The sequence below is a fragment of the Triticum dicoccoides genome, chromosome 6B, assembly GCF_002162155.2.
Source record: "Triticum dicoccoides isolate Atlit2015 ecotype Zavitan chromosome 6B, WEW_v2.0, whole genome shotgun sequence".
In the NCBI taxonomy this organism is placed as follows: Eukaryota; Viridiplantae; Streptophyta; class Magnoliopsida; order Poales; family Poaceae; genus Triticum; species Triticum dicoccoides.
Window position 1 is genome coordinate 332,558,241 of NC_041391.1, and position 7,364 is coordinate 332,565,604.

Consider the following 7,364-nt stretch of genomic DNA (forward strand, 5'->3'; position numbering starts at 1 on the left):
GTGAGTGGATAAGGGAGGGGAAGTGGGGGCCGACCTGGGCCGACCTGGTTGGCCCGATGGCCAGCTGGGCCGCGGTCCAGCAGGGGGGGGGTCTCTTCCTTTTGTTTTTTTTATTATTTCTTTTCTGTTTAAATCATTTAATCCATTTATCCATTTTATAAAAATATGCCTGTTGCACTATAATTACCTTTGTAATATTCGCCAACCACCGAACAATTTTATTTTAAATTTTGAAAATTTTTATTGTTTTCATCAATTTGAATTTTGAATTTTAACGGTTTCGAATTATTGCGAGGATAGCAACAGTAATCGGGATGACGTGCCATGATTAGCGTGGGATTACTGTAGCAAGATTATCCGGGCGTTACAAATCTCCTCCACTATAAGAAATCTCGTCCCGAGATTTAAGAGGGGTCTAAGGGGGAAAGGTTTGGTTACGAAATTCTAGCGAATCTTCTTGGTCTTGGTAGCTCTTCTCGAAGAGGACGATCCATAGCATTGATGTCTTCATTCCTATGCATCAATGCACCACGATGAAGTTGTCGTCCTTTCTTCGGAGTCTTCATTGTACGTATGAAGGACAAGGGGTAACTGCGAAAAAAACGGACCTTTGAAAGGTCGACTATCTGGTTGATAACCTCGGGGATGGTGGCGGAAAGTAACTCTCGAATGGAAACTTAAGACAATATCGAGAGTAGAGTAAGTAAGTACCATGAGATGTTTCGAGCGGGTAGGCAATCATTCGATGCCTGAAACAAAGTGTGAAACGGGTCCAGAGCAACGGTAATAAGTATTGTGTCTGATACCAGAATTGATGATCTCTCGGGAGGTGGCTCGTGAATTATATATGAGGCCACGCGTGAGGCATAGCTTTGGAAATCTAGGGTGGACAGGAGAGTCAGGTTTCGATCCTGTGGAACTGTGGGTTAAAAGTAGCGAGGGTGCTGACATCTTGCACGGTCACGATAGTAAGGTATGTTAGAGGGTAGCTTGCCATTTATGTTGGCAACAGTGTCGGTACCAAGGGCGAGGGACAAAGAGAACCATTTTCCTGCTCGTTGAACGAGGCGGACCAATAGGCAAAGTTCTCGTCCATCGGCGGTTACCGGAAGTTATCAACAGTAGAAACAGGGTTACACTAGACAGGAAGGTACACCGAGGTGTTTACCTAAGCAGGGGATTACCACTGCTCGGTTAAGTAGTTTACAAGTAAGTTTGAACAAAACAACGGGAAGGAAAATGTGCTTAAACACGTATATCAGGGGTATATCCTTCCCAAGGACAAGCAGAGCATGATATCCATGACAGGATATTATGTAGAAAACTCCTTAGGTAGGGGAGAGAAATTTCATGATATTACCCATACAGCGGTGTTTGGATAATTGAGCAGGAAACATTTATCATTGGGCTTCAAATGTTCTTGTTGAAAATTGGAGTACCATAGACATGCTTCGAGATAGCATTGACATGGTCTTCGAGCAAAAGGTCAGACTTTAGATATAGGAAGGATCCATTAGGAACAACTGGTAGGATAAGTCTTACAATTTCCTCAGGGAAGAATGGCTAAACTTGCTAAAAAGGATACTACAATAATAGGTCCTCCACCCAGGGGGGGTGCTAGGCATGACATCATGTTACCAGGCCATCAAAGGACCAATGTTATAACTCTTGAAAATATGTTCCAACCATCATATCTGATGGAGATTCAGATATGATGGGTGTCAGGATACCTCAGGCTCAGGATGCCCGAGAAGAAAGGTGCAACACAAATTGACGGGATGACACTATAAGATTCTCGGGAAATGAACTAAGAAGTGATTTCCATTAACAATAGTTCATCATTAACCCAAGGAGAGGATGATGAGGTGGCTGATGGACTCAGCGATAATTCAACGAGGTATCCAAAAGATGGATTTCCACCATTAAGTGAACAAGGAGATAACATTTGTCAGATCAAATGATATAAGGGAGTATGCTCGAGGAAACATACACAATTAAACATTGGTTGAAAGGTGCGCCCGAAATAGGGGTTGGGTTGCACGACCAATGTCAGAATGGTGATTCAATTAGCGAAGGACTTAGAATGAACTATCGCCCATTCACTTCAAAGCAATAGGGTTGTTAGAAGTTTTGAATTCACACGTCATAGCTCCATTGTCGGTATTCCGGTTGAAAACAATACGGGGACCAAGGAATGAACGAAGATGGCAAGAAGTATTATGATATCAAGAATTCTTAAGAGGTGGTGAAATTCCCACGGCATTCTTGACAAAAAGAGATGGTAATACTTCCGAGGTAAGGAAGATCAACTGCTGGGTAGCAGGGATCTCAAGGTTTACACAAAACACGAACAAGTTGTGTTGGACGGAAGGCAATAAGGTGGTTGATGAGAACATGAATCATCGAGGGGCAAGGATGGTATTACCCATCATGAATTCATTTGAATTCCTGGAAGAGCTCATAAGGTTGATGATGATCACGACACAAGTGTCGAGAGTTTCCATGCCGATGTGATCAATCAGCGACGACATCAAGTCAAAGTAATGATGAAGCAAGAGGTTAATGGAACCACGGTTATGACATAAACTCGAACTCAAGCTTGTTGTTTAAGGTGAAAGGGAATGACGAGGAAAATTGACGTAAGCTTAATTCATCGTCGAAAATTGTGCTCCGAGAAGAAGGACCGGGTAGCACAGTTAAAATCATCACGACAATGATATAGCCAAACAGGCTAGGAATGGCGTGATCGGGTAACAAACTCGTACTTAAAGAATATTAGTAAGAGTTGTTGAATTGTAATGCGGACTCGGTTTAGTTATCGGTGTCTTTGAGTGTTTAATAACTCAGAGCCCAATGAAAAATTGTAATCAGTGAGTATGTAGTACTTGATGAAGAACTCATAGGAAGTTATGCAGTTCCAAGATAATCTCGAGAGACCATGGGGTAATACTCGACGACAGATCAAAGTAGAGGTTGTACCGGGGTATTGATCCACAGAAGACAAGTGCTTACACTGCATCGAAAATGGTATTTAAAGGAGAACATGGTCGGAACCATGATTGTAAAAGGCCATACCCCAAATATAAGATGAACTTATATCAAGGGAATAATTAATTTTAAAAGAAGCTTCGATGAGAAGATGTACATCGGGTCCATGGGCATGAACACAAAGTTCAAGGTCGACTCCCACTTCTCCAATGCATAACCTTTCATCCACTTCTCACGTTCGATTAAGTTGCAGTGTTGAAATTTTTACCTGGCGAAATACCAGATGAGTATGACTCGTGAAATCTTCCGAGTTCACACTTATTAAGGAAGGCATAGGTTCAACCCATCCGGGCATCTTACGAACATATACCACAATTTTCAAGAGTAAATAACACAAGCCCGAAAGCAGAGCATGATTCACAAAGCAGAGGATACAATTTACCAAAGGCATTATATATCAGAGGAAAGGCTCACAAGGTTATTGAATATGAAGGGCGTTGTCAGATAAAATCCAACAAAGGATCTGGTGGTCCACAAGGGATCTGACGTGAGCATCGGTACTCAACCAGAGGAAGAAGAATGCACGGGCATCATATTATAGAACATCGGAATGATTCGATGCTTAGATAATAAAGGAATTTCGATTTCCAAAACAAAGGATCAGAAGCAATGCTCTGAGTAGGGATGGATAAGTTGAATATACCAGAGGCACAATTGACGACAAATAGTTTGGTCGAGAACCAGCTCATGTTCAAAAAATGATGTTTGAGCCGGAAGGATAATTTAGAAGGGTTGATAGATGTTTGTGTGCATTCGCACACATGCTGAATCAATAGGATCAAAATGACGATGCCTAAGGATACTAACGAATATTGCCAATGGAAAGCATCCATAATGCAAGCAGACAAGTATTGCAGAGCAATAAGCTATTAAGGATTTTTGGAGGTTCAAATAGTATTTCGAAGACCATTGTGAAACACATGAACAACTGGGGGATGAGCGGATACTCGATAAGTGCGAGAATTATCCATAGGGGTATTCAGGTGACAAGGAACAGCAAGGCGATAAGCTCAAGGATGATCGAGACAACGACGAGTGTTTCGAGGTATCTGGTAATAACAAGACCAACTGGGGATGAATGTAAGAATAACAACTGCAAGTAGTTATCCATAAGGGTTGACGGTGGAAGGGGAATTGCAAATGCGATGAACATAAGTTCTCGGGTTAACAACGGAGAGTATCTTCAGGGTCTTCACGAGCCGCAGACGATCATCATTAATAAGGGGCTCTCCGGGTGAAAGTGATAACGAGATCCTAATGTTAGATTTAGCAAAAATCATTTAACCCGAATAGAAGAGAAATAAGAGTCCCAGAGTATAGGTCGAGGAGTAAAAGATCCTACTACCACCCAATGGCGACGTGGGCCCATGGGCCGCACAGCCATGTTAGTAAAAGTTTTGTAAAGTTTAGACTCGACTTCGGCCAAGGAGTTGGAAGGGGGATTCCTACAGGCAGTCGGCTCTGATACCAACTTGTGACGCCCCCGATTCAATCGTACACTAATCATGCACGCAAATGTGTACGATCAAGATCAGGGACTCACGGGAAGATATCACAACACAACTCTACAAATAAAATAAGTCATACAAGCATCATAATACAAGCCAGGGGCCTCGAGGGCTCGAATACAAGTTCTCGATCATAGACGAGTCAGCGGAAGCAACAATATCTGAGTACAGACATAAGTTAAACAAGTTTGCCTTAAGAAGGCTAGCACAAACTGGGATACAGATCGAAAGAGGCGCAGGCCTCCTGCCTGGGATCCTCCTAAACTACTCCAGATCGTCGTCAGCGGGCTGCACGTAGTAGTAGGCACCTCCAGTGTAGTAGTCGTCGTCGACGGTGGCGTCCGGCTCCAGGGCTCCAGCATCTGGTTGCGACAACCAGGAAGGAAGGAAAGGGGAAAAAGGGGGGAGAAAGCAACCGTGAGTACTCATCCAAAGTACTCGCAAGCAAGGAGCTACACTACATATGCATGGGTATATGTGTAAAGAGGCCATATCAGTGGACTGAACTGCAGAATGCCAGAATAAGAGGGGGATAGCTAATCCTGTCGAAGACTACGCTTCTGGCAGCCTCCGTCTTGCAGCATGTAGAAGAGAGTAGATTGAAGTCCTCCAAGTAGCATCTCCAAGTAACATCTCCAAATAGCATCTCATAGCATAATCCCACCCGGCGATCCTCTCCTCGTCGCCCTGCGGAAAAGCGATGACCGGGTTGTCTGTGGAACTTGGAAGGGTGTGTTTTATTAAGTATCCGGTTCTAGTTGTCATAAGGTCAAGGTACAACTCCAAGTCGTCCTGTTACCGAAGATCACGGCTATTCGAATAGATTAACTTCCCTGCAGGGGTGCACCACATAACCCAACACGCTCGATCCCATTTGGCCGGACACACTTTCCTGGGTCATGCCCGGCCTCGGAAGATCAACACGTCGCAGCCCCACCTAGGCACAACAGAGAGGCCAGCACGCCGGTCTAAACCTAAGCGCACAGGGGTCTGGGCCCATCGCCCATAGCACACCTGCACGTTGCGAGGGCGGCCGAAAGCAGACCTAGCCTAGTGGCGTTCCAGTCCAATTCGGCGCGCGCCGCTCCGTCGCTGACGTCTGAAGTGCTTCGGCTGATACCACGACGTCGGGATACCCATAACTACTCCCACGTAGATGGTTAGTGCGTATAGGCTCGTAGCCGACTCAGATCAAATACCAAGATCTCGTTAAGCGTGTTAAGTATCCGCGAACGCCGAACAGGGCCAGGCCCACCTGTCTCCTAGGTGGTCTCAACCTGCCCTGTCGCTCCGCCACAAAGTAACAGTCGAGGGCCATCGGGAACTCAGGCCCACCACTACCTGGATGGAGCCACCTGTCCTTTCAGCCCCCTCGTCAGAATCACTTGCGGGTACTCAATGAGCTGACCCGACTTTAGTCACCATCTGTATAGTATGTATGTATGTATAGTATATACCCGTGATCACCTCCCAAGTGATCACGGCCCGATAGTATAGCAAGGCAGACTGACAAGAATGTAGGGCCAATGATGATAAACTAGCATCCTATACTAAGCATATAGGATTGCAGGTAAGGTATCAACAGATGTAGCGACAATGTCAGGCTATGCATCAGAATAGGATTAACGAAAGCAGTAACATGCTACACTACTCTAATGCAAGCAGTATAGAGTAGAATAGGCGATATCTGGTGATCAAGGGGGGGGCTTTCCTGGTTGCTCTGGCAAGAGAGAGGGGTCGTCAACTCCGTAGTCGAACTGGGCAGCAGCAGCGTCGGTCTCGTAGTCTACCGGAGAGAAGAGGGGGAAGAAACAATGAATACCATGTAAACAGATGCATATCGATGCATGACATGACAAGTAACGTTGCGAGGCGTGCCCTAACGTGGTATGAGGTGGTTCCGGTTAAGGGGGGGAACATCCGGGAAAGTATTCCCGGTGTTTCGCGTTTTCGGGCAGGGGAGCCGGAGGGGGAAAGTTGCAGGTTCGATAGGTTAGGGGTGTGTGGCGGTCGAACGGACTGCGTATCCGGAATTGTCTCGTCGTACTGAGCAACTTTCATGTTGAAAATAATTTAATTCGAGTTACGGATTAAAAGATATGATTTTCTAAAGATTTTATTAATTTCTGGAATTTATTTAATTGTTTAATTAATTCGGAAAATAGATTAATGACATCAGCATGATGTCATGCTGACATCAGCAGTCAACAGAGTTGACTTGGTCAACCTGACATGTGGGTCCAGGGGGGGACCCACCTGTCATCCTCTAATTAGGTTAATTAGGGTTTAGGTTAATCTAATTACAGTTTAATTAAACTTAACTAGTTAATTAAATTAATTAAACCGGATTAATTAACTTAATTAATCCATTAGTTAATTAATTAATTAATAATTAATTTTATTAATCATTTTTATTTTTATTTATTAATTTTATTTTTCATTCTCCTTTTCTTTTTCTTTTCTCTTTTTTTTCTGGGGCTAGGGCCCATTTGTCAGTGGGCCAAAGGCCTATGCGGGCGTGCGGGCGCCCCCGGTGCGGTTCGGGCGCACCCGCGCGGGGCCGAGCCCGACCGGGAAGGCGAGGCAAGGCGAGGCCACTGGGGAGCAGCGGCGCACCAGAGGCCGGTGAGGTAGAGGGGAGGGCCGGCCAGCTAGGGCGAGCGGCGGGGCCGGGCCGGCGAGTGCCCTGCGGGCACAAGGCTGGACGCGAGCGGGGGGGCTTCACGGCAGTCGCCGGATAGGGACGCCGACGGGAGGAGGGAAGGGCGGAGGCGAGGCGCACCGGGACGCACGCGTGCCGTGGCCGCG